Consider the following 15,497-nt stretch of genomic DNA (forward strand, 5'->3'; position numbering starts at 1 on the left):
TTAAATTCTGCCTTTTTTTTAACCTTTAACCATTAACCTTATTACACCCTTTTTGTCCACGTTTCCAAAATACCACTTCCTCAACACTACTCCCTTTTCCCACCACCCGTCCTCCAAACCCCCATCTCACAAAATTTTAAATACTCTTTTTAGTCCAGCCAAAGGGAAGCTTTTTCGTCCCCCCCCCCCCCCCCATAGCTCCTACTCTGACAACTCCCTACCAGAACGTTTCCAAAAAAAAATGGGCGAAGCCTTTTTGAGCCGACCCGATCGTTCCATCTTGTACAAAATATCTGAACCCGGCTATAGCATTATCACTCTGCTCTCTTGGGTACCCTACTCCAAAACCTCGCCCAACCCTTAATATTTGCACTGGACTGTCTTTTCCCCACAAACTCCCCTACTAAAACAAAATTTGGGTCAGATTGTGCAGAAGCCTATGATCAAATCAGTCAGTGTACTCACTCCTCCCAGAGGTCGAAAGACCCACAAAATCCCCAAAACTTTCCTTTTAGACTGCCTCCCTTTACTATTTACCTGGTAAAAAACCCTTTCCCTTGTCCGACCGTATCAACCCCCCCGTCAGTCCCAAAAATTTTGGCGTTTAGGACATCCTGCCCCGAACATTGCTTTTCCACACCAATACCTCATCCCCAGCCTGGTGATACTCTTAAACTCCCTTGCACAGCCGAACATGTCCAAACGGGGGCTGCCCCCCTAATGTTTTATAGGCTGTCCCACCTAAAAAATTTGAACTAAAACCGGATTCAATTTGGGACTTACTCTAGTAAGCCAAAAAGGAAGCACGTCACGAGACCCCCCTCCCCCCAGATTTGTAGTAAACGCCTCGCAAATTCATCGTTCACTCCAGGAGGTAAAAACTATTAATCTCTTCTCACCTCCCCCTCCCCCACAGGCCGAATTATCTTTTGGTTTTTAAAAAAGATGAACTTGGGGCAGTCTGTGGTCGGAGCCGCAGCGTGGAAAAGTTTTCCCCTTTCTACTGTGGAAAATAGGGGGAGGTACTATTTGTCACCAGAGCCCCTTGCATTCGGGACATCTCGCCACCTGGACTTCGGTCGCGGGCCCCCCCAAACCCCGGGCAAAAAACTGTATCCCGCGAGTGGGAGGTCCCCGCAATGGTGTTGCCAAAAACGGCTACTGTTTTATTTTTGTATTTCTCTTTTTTTAAAATTTATAATTTTTTTTTTGCACCATCTCTCGTATATAACAATGGATGTTATTGGATCGAACCGTTTTTTTTTCTTAAGATTTTTTTAAAATTACTTTTTAAACTCCACAATTTTTATTCATTTTAATTCAAGGCGACGCCTGTAGAACCCCCGCCCGGTAAGCCCGAGTACCGTGGTGTAAGCATCCGCATAATCTCTTTCCAGCACGCGGTGTGTTCTGCGGGCCTTGTCTCGGGGAAAGCGTGTGCACAAAATTCTCAAAGTCTGTACGAGTGTCCCGTTGGGCCGCCAGGCATGAAAACCCTCTTTTCACGTTCTATTGTTTGTAGATCTCCATAAAAGTGGAACCTGGGTGCTTCTTGCGAATGCTTCGGTCCCTTTTTATTTATTTCAGAGAGTCCATAGTTCTAGCCGGTGGCGTCTGAGTACCAGCTGGCCGGGGGGAGAATCTCTTTTCCTTTTTGTAAAGCTGCAGGGGGAAAGGGGTTCCCATCACCGTACATTCTTCCCCCAATTTTTTGGGCTCTGATGTATTATCATGGGATTAGGGGGCATACCCTGCCAACTTCGGCTATCTTTCAGCAAGCCATTCCCTTGACCCCATTGGGGGGGAACCAGTTTTGACAATTCCTCTACCCTGTGCAAATCTTGTACCATGTAGGATTAGGCAGAGATAAATTTCTTTGGGTGGCGCTGCTGAAACGTTGATGGCTCTCTGGAGTCGTATGTTGACCGTGCCCTTTCCCTCACGGACCGGGGTTCAGGCCCCCAGATAGCAATGCCTCTCCCTGTGCAAGGGGGCATTGTCTTTTTTACCCTCATGGATTTTGTGGCCCCCTTGCTGCAAGCCGCGCCTAATTTGGGGGTCGGGGGATCAACCAATCCTCTGTGTAGTACTTTTCGCTCCCCGGGGGAGTGTGTTGCAAGCCCCTGGGGTTTTTCTGCCTTTGGCTAGATGGGTTTTCATTTTTTTTGGGTTGCCAGTCTCATGACCGGAACTCTATCGAGGTTTGGCCCACGGGGGAGCTTCGAAAAAGTCGGGGTTTGGGGGGGCCATGCTTGGCAAGAACGGTTCTTTGACTATGGGTTTAACACCTGGCTGTAGGACGCCAGGGTTTGAAAAACAGCTCGTTACTTTTCTGTGTCACTATTTTGTCTTAGGCTTGTATTCCTGGGAGCCTGGATGCCCTTTTGATAAAAATTGTGCTGCCATTAGATCGTTTTCGGAGGCCAAGGGAGAGGTTTTTCCCTCCAGTAGGAGGTTGAACCTTCCCCCCTTTGGGGGCCCCAGAAGACCCGGGCGACTTTTTTTTGGACCGTCTCCTTTTGGCCCCCCTTTATATTTTTTTTAAGAAATCAGGGCAAGGGGGGCTAGTTACGGGGCCGACAGCGGGTCATAAAATTTTTGTACTCGTGTCGGGCCCCCTATGCGTCTTCCCCTCATTGCTTCAGCGACAGTCTTGTTTTTGTTCGGTAAACCAGGAGGACCCCTTTTTGAAGGAGAGGTCCGGTCTATTTTTACCCCAAGGTAAGGTAGCCCCTGAAGCCACCCAAGCCCTTTCCCCTGGATTTTCAGATTGGCCTGAACTCTGTGCTTTGGATTTGAATGCGGAATCTCTAGTCCTGTCCTCAACACTCCTGGAACAGGCCCAGATAATGCTGGGTTTTGTTTAGGATATGCTCCAGTGGAGATGATAGCAAGATCGTCTCTAAAATATTTGCCCCCACTGGGGGGTTTTATGTTGAGGCGGATTTTAATGTTTTAAAGAGGGCTGACGGGAAAACCCCCCACCCTGTGGCATTCCATTCTCTAGTGGCATGTGCGTGATAGGTGCCCTTTTAAATTTTAAATCTGGTTATTCTTTTCCCTAAAGTAGTCACCTATCCTCCCAAGATTTCCCTCTGTTTCCCTTTTTTGGACAAGTTCCTGAGTGGAAAGAGACTTCCCAATTAAAAGCCTTTCCAGTAAAGGATTACTACCACAGATGTGCCGTGTTTTGTGTCAAGACGTGCTATGGGGCCTGTGTCATCCCCCTGGTGAACCCTGGGGGGTTTCATGGGGGCCCCCATTTTCCACGGACCCGGTTCAACCATCCTCTCGGCCGTTTTGGCCAGACACTGAGGAGAAGATGGGGCGATTTTTCCTTGGGTTTCCCTTTTGGGTTTAGGGAGGGGAACATGGTACCCCTTTTCCACTCGGGGGTAAGGGGGGGAAAATTTCCCGGGGGGACTTTTTATATTTTTGCAGGAATGCAAGCTCATCTACTAGCCCCAGGGGGGAAATGAGGGGGTACAGCCCCCAATCAACCCCGGGGGCTGTGTTAAAACGGGCTTCATATTTTTTTTTATTTTCCCCGAGAAAAGAAAACCCTCTGAATTATGGGGTTTCGGCTCCCCTTTTCTATATGACAAGTTGTTGGTTGTAGGCGTTCTTGTTTCCCCTCGTTCGCCGGGCGGGCTGTTGACTCTTTCTCACAGAGAACTTGCGCCAGTCTTTTGGGCCCTGACGGGGGGTCTGGTGCGTGCTCTCGGGGCTGAGGGGTGATAGCTCGCTTCCCCTTGCCTAGCTCTGAGAGGTGGTACGGGATAAAGGGCTCACAAAATTCCAACCATTTTCCTGTTGACTCTGCGGGCTTTTTCCTTTTGCACCCTAACGCCTCCCTTAGGGGGGTAGGTTTGGGGGGTTCTTTGCCTTGGGAAAATGTTTTCGGCAATATTTACCCTGTGGGACCTCCCTAATCTCGTCATTAAAGTACCAGGCGTCTTTGTGACCCCCTAGACCCGGGCCGATTTTGGGTAGGGTCAGTGGGAGGCTGCCCCAAGGCTTTTAAGTCTGGTTTGTACACTTCCCTTTTCGTTTTGTGTGGGTTCATTGTTCTCAGACAGGGGGCCCAAGGCCTCGGGGAACCCCTCCTTGGCCTTGTCTGTTTTCCATTTGGATTGGGTGTGGTATTTGGGCGGGCCATTTCCCATGGGGGGTAGTTATAGTGCCAAAATGGTCAATGGGGTCCATAAACATCCCAGCCAATCCCTCCACTAAGCGCGTGGCCAGGGGGGGGTCTAGGACCCCCCTCTGACTCCCGCCGCTCCGGTCCCCCTGAGGACCCATGATGGGGGGGTGTGTTGAAGTCCCCCCCTATGATCATCGGTCGGTCTGCAAAAGCACTCCCTGGCGTGTCTAAGCTACTACATGGGGCCGTCTGTACCTTGTACAATTTCGGGGGCCCCCCCCGCTGAATCTCGACAGAAGGGATTCAAATCTTCTCCACTGCGGTGCACGTATTGGAGCGGGGAATTGTTGTTTTGACCAGGTGATGCCTTTTTTGCATGGGTACGGGCAGCGCGTAGCGTGATCCCGGGAACGGGTTCCCGCTGAAAATGTCTCCTGGAGCATAACGTTAAATGTCCTTGAGCACTATTGCGTGGAGGATGGCATCTTGGAGAAGTCACAAGGTTCCCCTGCAGAATACTTGATTTGGGGCCTAGTTACTAATTGATGTTACATCAAAAATCGTCATATTCGGATTGCAGTCGGGGCTGACAAATTCATTGTGAGATCCTCACTCTTGGGGGGGGTCCTTCGCTGTAGGCTTCCCTGGGCCACTGAGGGGGGAGAGCCCTTTTTAGCTTGATTGAAGTTTTTTGGGGCCTTTTCTCTGGGCCAGGCTGTTTTTGTGATTGGGTGGCCTTGCCTGGGCGGTCGCTTTTTCTGATTCAGTTTTTGGCACTGAAACGCCCGGCTAGGCCCCCCTGTGGGGTTTTGGGCCCGGGTTTGGGGAGGGAGGAAGTCTCGACCTGGGAGGGGAGGATTGGGGGTTTTTGGCCCTTTACTTCCTTCCCTTTACCTTGCCAGTCTTTTTTAATGTCGTCATGGCGCCTCGGCCTTTCCGCCTCTTCCTTGGGCCTGGCCAAGGATGCGCCACTGCTGTGACTAGCAGGGGGCGGATCACATGTCCCCCTCACGAGAGATGCTTCGGATCTGGGGAGGCCTGTGGGTTGTTGGAAACCCTTTTTTCCCGTGGGTTTCCCCGCATTTGTTTTATTGGGGGGGAAATCCCGTTTTTCGGAGATTCCGGTTTCGGTGGGGGCGCTTCCTTTCCCTTAGGAGGGCGGGGGGCCTTTTTGCTTTGTTCCCCCCAGACTAGGCCTGGGGGGGAGGAAAAAAGTTGGGCGCTTCTTAGCAAACCCCTTGCCGCTTTAGGGCCGCCTTTTTCCCACGAGCAAGCCCGGCTCCGGGTATGCCTCTTGGGGCCAGTTGGGCTTTTTGTTGTGTCCTTTTCCTTTTATGCCTTAATCCACCTCGGTGTTTTGTACCCTTCTACAGACACCACTTTGGTTTGGGTGCAGTTAGCCGGTGGTGTCCTACTTTGGCTTAAAAAACCCCAGGTTCAGGCCTATCCGAGTGGGAGGGCCCCGTTATCCAAAAAAAGGGGAGGGGGGCTACCTTTCATGGCACCAGGGCTTGCGGTTGAGCCTTCCCTTCGACAATCGGGGGAAACCTCCACGACCTGTGGGTGTATGCATCACCTCCAAATCGTTTTGACTGGAAGCCAAGTACACCATCTTTACCCCTTTCCTCGGATTCATGGGAGGGCCACTTTCTCCATCATTTACTCCTTTGTTTCCCGCAGGAAAAAAAGGGGGGCCCGATCTTGGGCTGATATCATCCCTTCTCGCGCAACCCGGATCGACAAACCGGGTTTTAGCGGCTCTCCAAAGCCCTGACCATTTGGGAGGGATTGTCGAACCTTGGGGGTTTGACGGGGGCCCTTAAATTTCGGGGAAAGCCTTGGGGGGCCAGACTCCCATCGAGTCGGTCTCCGGCCTCGGGCGTTTTGATCCCCCCTTTTTGGCTTTGGGCTTGCTTGGGGGCCCAGCTGTTTTTGGCTGGTTTTATGGTGCTCCGATTTGGTCAGTGGGGGTTTTCTGAGAGGTGCTCAAGGCCCTTTCCCGGTCGGGTGCTGGGCCCGGGGGGCCACACGGGGTCCCTTTTGGCAAGCTGGGGACAGACATGTTCTTTTATGCTTTTTTTTGTCTTGTCCCCATCTTGGGACAGGCAGACGTTTCACCTTTGGGTCGGGGGTTTTTTTTTTGCCCCCCGGAGGGGTATGGCTCAGGGGTGTACCGTGGGCGGGCCTTGCACGGGGCGTCATCATTATTGTCTTCTGTGGGGGGGGTTTTTGTTGATTTTTCCCTGTACTTGGCAAAGCTTCATCCCCTCACCCCCACCCCCCACGGGTCCAAAAAGGGAACGATGTTAGAACCATGCTAACAGCAAAAGGGGTGATGAGTGGTATACGCAGCCCCAAATTTGCCGTTTTCAAGGGACGCACGGGCGGTGTGAGTACCACGGCAGCATACTGCTTGACCCTACCTCCCGAAGGGACCGCCGATTTGGGCCCACCGGGGCTAGATCGGCCCCCCTGTCTTTCCCGGATGAGAACCAAGAACGTGTTGCTAGCCCCAGGGCTACTCGGCACGGCATCGCTAACCCCCAGTCCTGTTCCCGCTCACAAGGGTGCCACGCCGGCTACGTGGGTGGGGTCAACCTCTGGGGGTAGCCCAGAGGGGGTGCCCCTTCCCTACAGGACACTTTAGGAACCTTCTGCCCTCCCCCCTAAGGAAGGGGGCTCTTTCTTTTTTTAGGCATTCCTCTCCTTCCTCAGAGAGGACCTTACCCTTTTTTAAGTGAATCCCTCTTTCTCGAAACGCCCAAAGGGTTTCCCTCAGTGAGAAAAGAGAGGGGTCCTGCACCCTTTTCCCTCAGTTCCTTTATCCCTCTGAAACAGCCCCCACAACTGTTTCGTCACAGTGAGGGGAAAAAGCTAAAATTTTTTCCCCGGGGGTTCTATGGGAGGACGGTTTTTTTTAAAAATGCTCCCCCTTCTCTCTGAAACACCCAAAGGGTTACCTCGTGAGGAAAAGGGGGGTTTTGCCCCCCGGTTTTCCCGTAAGTTTCCTTCTCCCTCTGAAAACAGCCAAACCCAGACTGTTTCATCACTGAGGGGGAAGAAGCTAACTTTTTTTCCCGCAGTTCTTTTGCGGGGGGTTTTTAAGTGAATCCCTCTTTTTTCTGAAAAACCCCAAAAGGGTTTTTCCCCCTGGAGAAGAGGGGACCTGTACCTGTTCCAGTAAATTCCTTTTCCCCTCTGAAGTAGCCAAACCGAGACTATTTTTATCACAGTGGGAAAGAAAATAAATTTTATCCAGGTACTTCCTATCAAGGGCGGAACTTATGTTCTGTCTACGGCAGCTATTTAAAAAACCTGGTGAAAGGGCCCGACAAAGGGCTCCACCTGCCCATGCCCTTTTGAAAGAAAAAAGTGGGAGTCCCCCAATGGTCTGCCGGCCCAGTCCTAGGAATGGGAACTCTATGCACACCGTAAACAGGGCCCTTTTAAAGGCCCCCCAAAACCACCCTCCCCTCAAAGGGAAAATCTGCCCACGTCCGAGCACGCGCCCGAAAAGGGGTCCCTTTCCCCCAGAAAGGGGTGCACAGAGTTTTCCTATTGCCGAAAAATTTGTATGGAAAGAGTAGGCTAGGAGGGGAGAAGCTACTGAAGCAATGCATCTGGGAAAAAAACAAGGGGGGGGGGGGGCGTCACCGTCCGGTACGCGTAGAGCCGAGGCCGAAATTCATGGGGCCGGGGGCCCGGGACATCTCTTTTAAACCGCCCCTGCAAAAACCCACACCGAGAGGTATGGTGCTTCTTGGCGTTTCCGGCTTGGCGCCACCCGCGCGCCCCGTCCCCACCTTTGCCCAAAAAGCTCCTTCCCTTCCCCTTGAAACGTCCAAGTAAGGACCATTTACCCCAGGGAGAAGAAGAAGGGAGGGAGAGTTTTCTTCAGTGCCGATGCCCTGTTTTTTTTTTTTTTTGCCTTTGGTGTTCTTCCATAATGTTGTTTTGGCCAAGATTACACCCTGACAATCTGCTGGGGGGGGAGGGCCCCTGCCCCGGTTGCACCGCCCATCACGTTGGGGTCACGAGCAGAGGGGTGCCCCCCCGCCCTAAACAATTTTTAACACGCCACATACTGTTCTCGTTCATCCCCTTTTTTAAAAAACAAAAAAAGTACCCATTAACTCCTCTCAACTCCTTGGGGGGGAAGGAGGCAGGCAGGGGGGGTCTCACCTGCAACAGGCTATCATACGGGCCCTGGGGGCGAAAAAAAATGGTTCTGTGTTTAATTTTTTTTTCTTTTTCTTGTTCTCTTTCCCTATTTAATCTCATTTACTGTGTCACAAATCATGTTCTTTTCACTATCACCCTCATGTTCCCCTGTTCCTGTTTTTACCCTCATCTTCCCCCTTTATTTCCATGTCTTTATTCCTTTTTTCTGTTTACCTCATCCTCCCCATTTTAAAATTTTTGTTCCCGTTTACTATCACCATCATCCTCCCCATTCTTTTTATACTCCCCCTGTTTCTGTACTTCACCCTCATCCTTACTCGTTTATGTATTACCGTTTTTTTTTAAAATACGTCTTTGTTTTCCATTCTTCTCGTTTTTAAAAAACAAAAAAAGTGACCCACAGAACCTCCCCTCAGCTCCTAGGAGCTGGGAGGGAGGGAGGCGAGGGTACACCTCAATAAGCTGTCATAATGGGATCCACCAATTATGAATCCCTAGCGGGCGGGAAAAAAAAAAAGAAAAGGAAAAGAAAAAAAAAAAAAAAAAAGGTGTCTCCCGCCTACCCAAACCCGGTTTTTAGTAAAAAAAAAAAAAAAAAAAAAAACCCCCCACAGTAAAAAAAAAAAAAAAAATGCAAAGGGGTTTCGCCCCCTATTTATACTTTTTTTCTTCTTCAACTTTTAGGTAGCTAGTACCCTTAGCTTTCTTCCCATCCCGAACTAAAGGGTCCCCCTCCCCTTTTGTTTATTTGACTCGCAAAAAGGTTATGTGCAGAAAAAGTTTCGACTTGGGGGGAAAGGGAAAAAAGATAGATCACAGAAGACGATGCCGGCCCGGTAGTAGAGGGACAAAGTTGTGTGTATGTATGTGTGTAGTGGATTTCACTGAGTGTGCGTGGCGTGTGTGTGGTTGTTTTGTGTGGTGTGTGTGTGTGTTTGTGTTTTTTGGTGTTGTGGTGGGGTTTTGGGTGTTGGGGGTGTATGTGTTGTGTGTGTGGGGTTTTATATAGTAGTTAAAATTCTTGTGTGCGTGGGTGCGAAACGCTATGGAACTCCAAAGATAAGTGACTCATAAAAGGGGACGTGACGTCATAAAGAGGAAGTGACGTCAGAGATAAGGGCATCATAAAGAAAAAAGAGGAAGTCATGAGATAAAGTGACGTCAGTTTTTTTAGCTTTACGAGCACAAAAAAATTTGACTGGGGAAAACAGCCATTTATAGTGAATATGGGGTTTTGAGTGATTAAAAAATACGGGTTTTTAAAATTTTTTTGACTTTTTTTCAGCAAAATTATACAGTAATTAAAAAAATTTTAAATATTAAAATTTTGGGCTTCTTCTCACCTTTATTTTGATATCAAATCAGGGTTTTTGACTCTAATTTTCACCATACGGATGCAAAATCATTCTGTATCAGCAAGTCTTTCAAAGATTCCTCCTGTTTATGTTTAGGGGAAATGTACGGACAAAATTAAAAGTCTCAATTACTTTACCCTGCGGTAAGCTTGTGTACCTGAAAAGTAATTTTTTATTAGTTTTAAAATTTGTGAAATTTTCCCTTCTAAAAATAGATTTCTTTAAAGGGTTTTTAATCAGTGAAACAATACTAAAAGGAAAATTGAAATTGGGGAAGCAGTGTTGTGCGCTGCCAAAAACCCAAAATTCATTCAAAACTAAAAGGTCTGTTTTCCATTTTTGTTGGAGGAAAAACCTTGTGTAAATTACTTTTTTATTAAACTTGAAACTGAATGACTGATTCAAAAGTTCATGTATTTGGGGTTCCAAGAACATCTCCAGTTGTCCTTTGTGATTTATTTAAAAGTCCATTTTTTAAAGACTTTAAATTGGGGACCGAGGATCAAAAACTGGGGGAAAATTTCTCAATCACTAAGGGAAACTATCAAGGGAAAACATTCTTGTTTTAATTGTTGAAGAAAGTTGAGTTGTTTCACATAAAAAAATTTTAATATAATAGTTTTTTATTCTGTTATCTGTAAAAAAACCAAAAAAGCTACAAAAAAAAAACCCACATAAACACTAGCGAACTTAAATTTTTCTACTTTCACACTTATATATAATATTTGATGAATACAAAGGTAAATGGTTATTTACACACGATAAATGCATGGTAAAAAAATATTTATTTGCTGCAAATAGGATATCTGTACTGCTAATAAAGGTACACAAAAAAAAGCCCTACCTCCAGTTGTACATTTTTGCTAGGGCAGCCGCAAACCCAAAAAAATTTTTGAGATAAACCATATCACAAAACCTAAAAACACTGCACCACGAAAATCCCATGACTAAAGGTGTTTTATTAATCTAAATAAAGAGAAAAAAAGGGGGGCAAATGTCATTTAAAAGTAAAAATGATGTGTTTTTGTGTTTTTATATTCAAATTTTACATTTGTAATAAATCATTTCCCCCAAGTAAAAAACCTGGTGGGTTGGTTATCCCCAAATTTTCAACATATGGACCCTTTTTTGGGCATGGAAAAATCCAAAATTTCCCTTTTTTTTTGTGCCCTTTTTTATTTGGATCTCCCCCCTAAAAAAAAAAAAAAAAAAAAAAAAAAAAAAAAAATCTTTTTTTTTTCTCAAAGTTATTAATTAATTTGTTCCCCAACCCAAACTTTAGACTTTCCCTTTTTAACATTATTGCTAAATAAATGGGAGGGAAAAAGGGAAGAAGAAAAAAAATTTTTTTTAACTTTAATACCACTTTTTCATAACATCCATTGCGTGTATTTCATCTCCCCCGGGCAATCAAACAAATGAGCGTCACATAATCTCCCATGCTCCTAGGGAAAAATTTTTTAAATAAAAGGGTTTTTAAATGATCTATGTGTACCACATTCAATATAAAAACATTATTTTTCAAGGGAACATCATGGAGTGTTTTTTTATTGGGGGGGGGAAGGCTGTTTCCCCTTGAAAGTTTTATAATATATGGTTGGAAATGGTTATAGATGGTTTAATTCCCCCCCCCCTTTAAGATACAGGAGATAATAACAGATTGGCGGCAAACCTAATCTGAAAAAAGAAACTAAAATTATCTTTGTTAAAAAATTTTTTGAATACCTAACAAAGATAAATGCCCCCAAAACGCAGACTTTGGCAATGATTTAATTTAACCCCTTTGGATTCGGATGCCGCTGTCTATATGTATCTAAAATATGGCTTAGGCTTATCTAGCAACCACTCAGGGGGTTTGCTTGCAGGCTGGTGCACCAAACACAAGTGCAGTGACAAACCCCATGCCTCCCTTTTGCATTTTTATTTCATCTTTTATGAAATTCACTTTAAGCTTTTTGCCATTTCCAAGTCTTGTTTTAAATTTAAATTGCTTTCCAGAGGGTAAAAACTGTTTTCTTGCAGACTCCTACATCTTCTCATTTGTCCAACTCATAAAAAAAATAATAAGTAACATTTTGTTTTTGCATCTTTTTTTTTTTTTTTATAATTTTAAATTTCTGTAATTCAATTGCATGCTGGTCACAGCAGGCAGGAAAGAAAAATGGCATGGAAAAAAAGGGCGGGGGCCTCCCAGCATGCCCCCCAAGATGTCATTCCACACTCATTTTTTGATCGAAAAAAATGCAACTCTCCTTTCTAAATGCCCATGAGTGTAATACCCTCCAAAAGTTTAGTACACAGGCAATTCATCCCATCCCCCCAGTCTTCCCCAAAAATTTTTTACGATGGCAATTTCCCTTTTCACCCTGGCCTCAGAAAATTTTCCCTGATGGCATTTTAATTTTATTCCCCCCTAAAGCTTTTTTTTTTTCTTGAGTATGGTAGTCATATGGATCATAGAAGTTAAAAAGCTAATAATTTTTTCACCCTTTGAATCAAATTAAAATCTATGTGAAAAATCAAAATGTAAGTAAAAATTTTTTCATAATTGAAACCCAAATTGAAAAGGTATTAAAAAAGTTAAAACATTTTACTATGAAGTCTGGGCTCTTTATCTCATTCACATCCTTACCTCAATATGGTAACTTTGGGTTGAGAAAATGACAAAAAGAGGCAGGGAAACTACTTTCAAAACGCCAATGACTTCAAAAAAGTTGTTTAGAAAAGAAAACTGCCCACTTAGATCCCCTTCCCAGGTAACCGTCGTCAGCCGGCTAATACTAACTTAAAACCTACAATGATTACATTCATGTATTCATAGATATCATGATAGAAAAAAAAAAACAAAAAATGCAAAGTTAGATATAAAAGTTTATCTCCGTCTTTTCTCTTCAAAAAGAATCAAACACATAAAAATTAACAAAAGCAAAAGCTAACAACCCGATTGATTTTAATAAAAAAATAAAAACTAAACCTACCCTTACCATCCCAAACCTTGGCTCCTCAAAAACTCCATGCAGAAAAAAAGCCCTCCCTTGGGGGCCCAAAGTCCATGTCGTCTGTTGCATGACTCATCCCCGATGGGTCACCCGGGCATCCCCAAGGGACCATATTTTAAGCTTCAGCAGCTGGGGGCAAGGGGAAAAAACTGAAAAAATTATTTTATAAAATGTTTACATTGAATGGGGTTTAAAAAAAACAAATCACTCTAGTCGATCTAATTTCTCACATTCTATATTCAAAAATGTCTAAGTATAATTATCTGATTTCCCTTGTATTAACCTTTAAGCAGGGGGAGGGGACAAAGCAACACCAAATAGGTTTTTTTTTTGAAATTCAAATTTAAAACCCAAAAAAGACAGGGTGGCATGTATGGCATGCCATGCTCACTTTTACTTTCTTTATTTAAAGTTTTTTCAAAAGGGCTCCACTTTATAAAAAACCAATGACCAATTTTGGTACCAAATTTTCCACCCGTTTAACCCCTTTTTTTGTTTCCAAAAAAATTTTTTGTCATTTGCCATCTAATGTCAATCATCATAGTAATTATAATGTCTATTAAAAATAAACAATCAAAATTCATTTCTAAAATTGATTCCTTTTTTGGGTAGCCCTTGCAGGCCTCTTGTGCAGAGCTTTAAAAAAAAATCTAAAAAGACCAGCATTTTCCTGCAACTTTATTAATGAAAGCATGTTTTTCCTTTTAAAATTGAATTGGTAAAGGAAAAAGAAGAAAGGAAAAATTTTGGGTTGGGGTTTTGATTAATGGGGACAAAATTGACCAGAGATTCAAAACCCGTAATTCATTTTAATTTTTACTCTTTCCCGTCAACTGGGGCCCAAAAAGAGGAGTAACAGGAGATAAAAGATGCCCGAGTGCATCAAAACGTCACCATTTTTGGTAATTTTCCAGCCAAGATTAAACGTTGGGAAACAAAAAAAAAACATTTAGCATAGCAAATTGGGGAAAAAATTTTCTCTATTAATTAATATCTCTGAATGAGCCTGTATCAAATTTCAAAAACAAGTACTCACTTTTTCACTCGTTTTCAGGTTTTGGCTGTCTTGAAACTTCACAGTAAGTTTTATTTTTCCTGAGCCTGCTGGACCCAGGGCCAGGGGTGCATTCTCATTTTTTTAAATTAAAAAATTACCCGTAAAAAAAACCAAAACAAAATTTGTATTTCATTTGTAACTGGTTTCATTTTTCAGCTTGTTAAAAAATTTATTAAAAAAAATAAACGAGAAGATAGGCAACTTTTAAAACATTCTCAGCCGAAGTAAATCCAAGCAAACAATATAGCATTATTATGATTGTATATATATTATATGTATATAATATTTTTAAAATATAATATATATAAATATATTATATAAAAATATAAAAATTATAATAATTTTTTTTTTTTTTTTTTTTTTTTTTTTTTTTTTTTTTTTTTTTCAAGTCCCTTCCACAAGGACCTTTGGGGATCAGGAATTAAATTTTAAAAACTATTACTTGTTAAAAAAAACAAAAAAACGAACAAAAAACAAACAAACAAAAAAACACGCAAACAAAAAACGGGGCGCGCACCACACACACCATAGACCAGCAACACGACGCATACACGGCCGCATAACCACACACAACAACCAGACACAGACCAACAAACCAGACACGACACAGCACAACACACACAACACACACACCACACAAAAACCATGCCTTTCCCTCCTGTCCAGCACTTTACAAAGGGCCCTTTTCCGTTGCAAAAACTTAATACTGCACCTACTGGGGGTGGGGCTTTATTGTATCCTTGCTTTATAACACTGCATGCTTTAGCGGGTTTCAGTGCCTGTTTATAACACAAGAGGAATCCTATATTCAACAATTGCAAAAAAGAATTTCCCCTTTTTGTACCTATTTTTCTTTTTTGGGGAAGCATGCCTTTCAGATTGCTAATGCTTTGTAAATTTTTCGTAAACTTCAAAAAAACAAAAACCCACCATCAACAATACTCCATAACCCCTAATGCACCCCACATAATACCAACACTTACTTTAACACCGAATTTAACACAATATAGGAAAGACTACGGCACACCGCTAATACCAAAATACAACCAAAACACTAAAAACAAGACATTACAACAAATTTACATTATTAATCCACTGAAAAACATAAAGAAAGGGTTAACGTAAAGGAAATTTAAAAAAAGAAAAGAAAAACCCAGACTACTGGGGGCGTTTCGTCTTGCTTACTTGTAAAAAATGTTGGATGCTGCATTCTGGTTTGCTTACTCTCCTTGCCTCTAGTTTTTTAAGCTAAAGTGGTGAAAAAGTAATAAAAATAAATTAAAATATGATCTATAATATAAAAATAAAGATAAGATAAATAAGAATGATAATGTAATATATGATAAGATAAAGATAAAGATAATGAAATGATAAGATAATGATAATAATAAAGATAAAAATAAAGATTAAAATGATAAAATAAGATAAAAAATAATAATAAAAATAAAAATAAAAAATAAAATAATAAAATAAAATAATTATAATAAAAAATATAAAGAAATTATGGGGGGGAAAATGATAATGTAATGATGATAATGGGAAAGATAAAGATAGTAAAAATACGTAACCCTAATCTAATACAAAACTTATGTTAATGATAAAAATGATAATAATAATAAGTTTAATTTGAAAATTATAATTAAAAAAAATAAAAAATGGAAAATTAAACCAAATTTTTTAAATTTTTTTTAAAAATTATTTTTAATTTTTAAATTTTTAAATTTAAATTTTTTAACCAAAAAAATTTTATTTTTTTTTTT

The sequence above is a fragment of the Penaeus monodon genome, chromosome 16 (assembly GCF_015228065.2).
Source record: "Penaeus monodon isolate SGIC_2016 chromosome 16, NSTDA_Pmon_1, whole genome shotgun sequence".
NCBI classification, from domain to species: Eukaryota; Metazoa; Arthropoda; class Malacostraca; order Decapoda; family Penaeidae; genus Penaeus; species Penaeus monodon.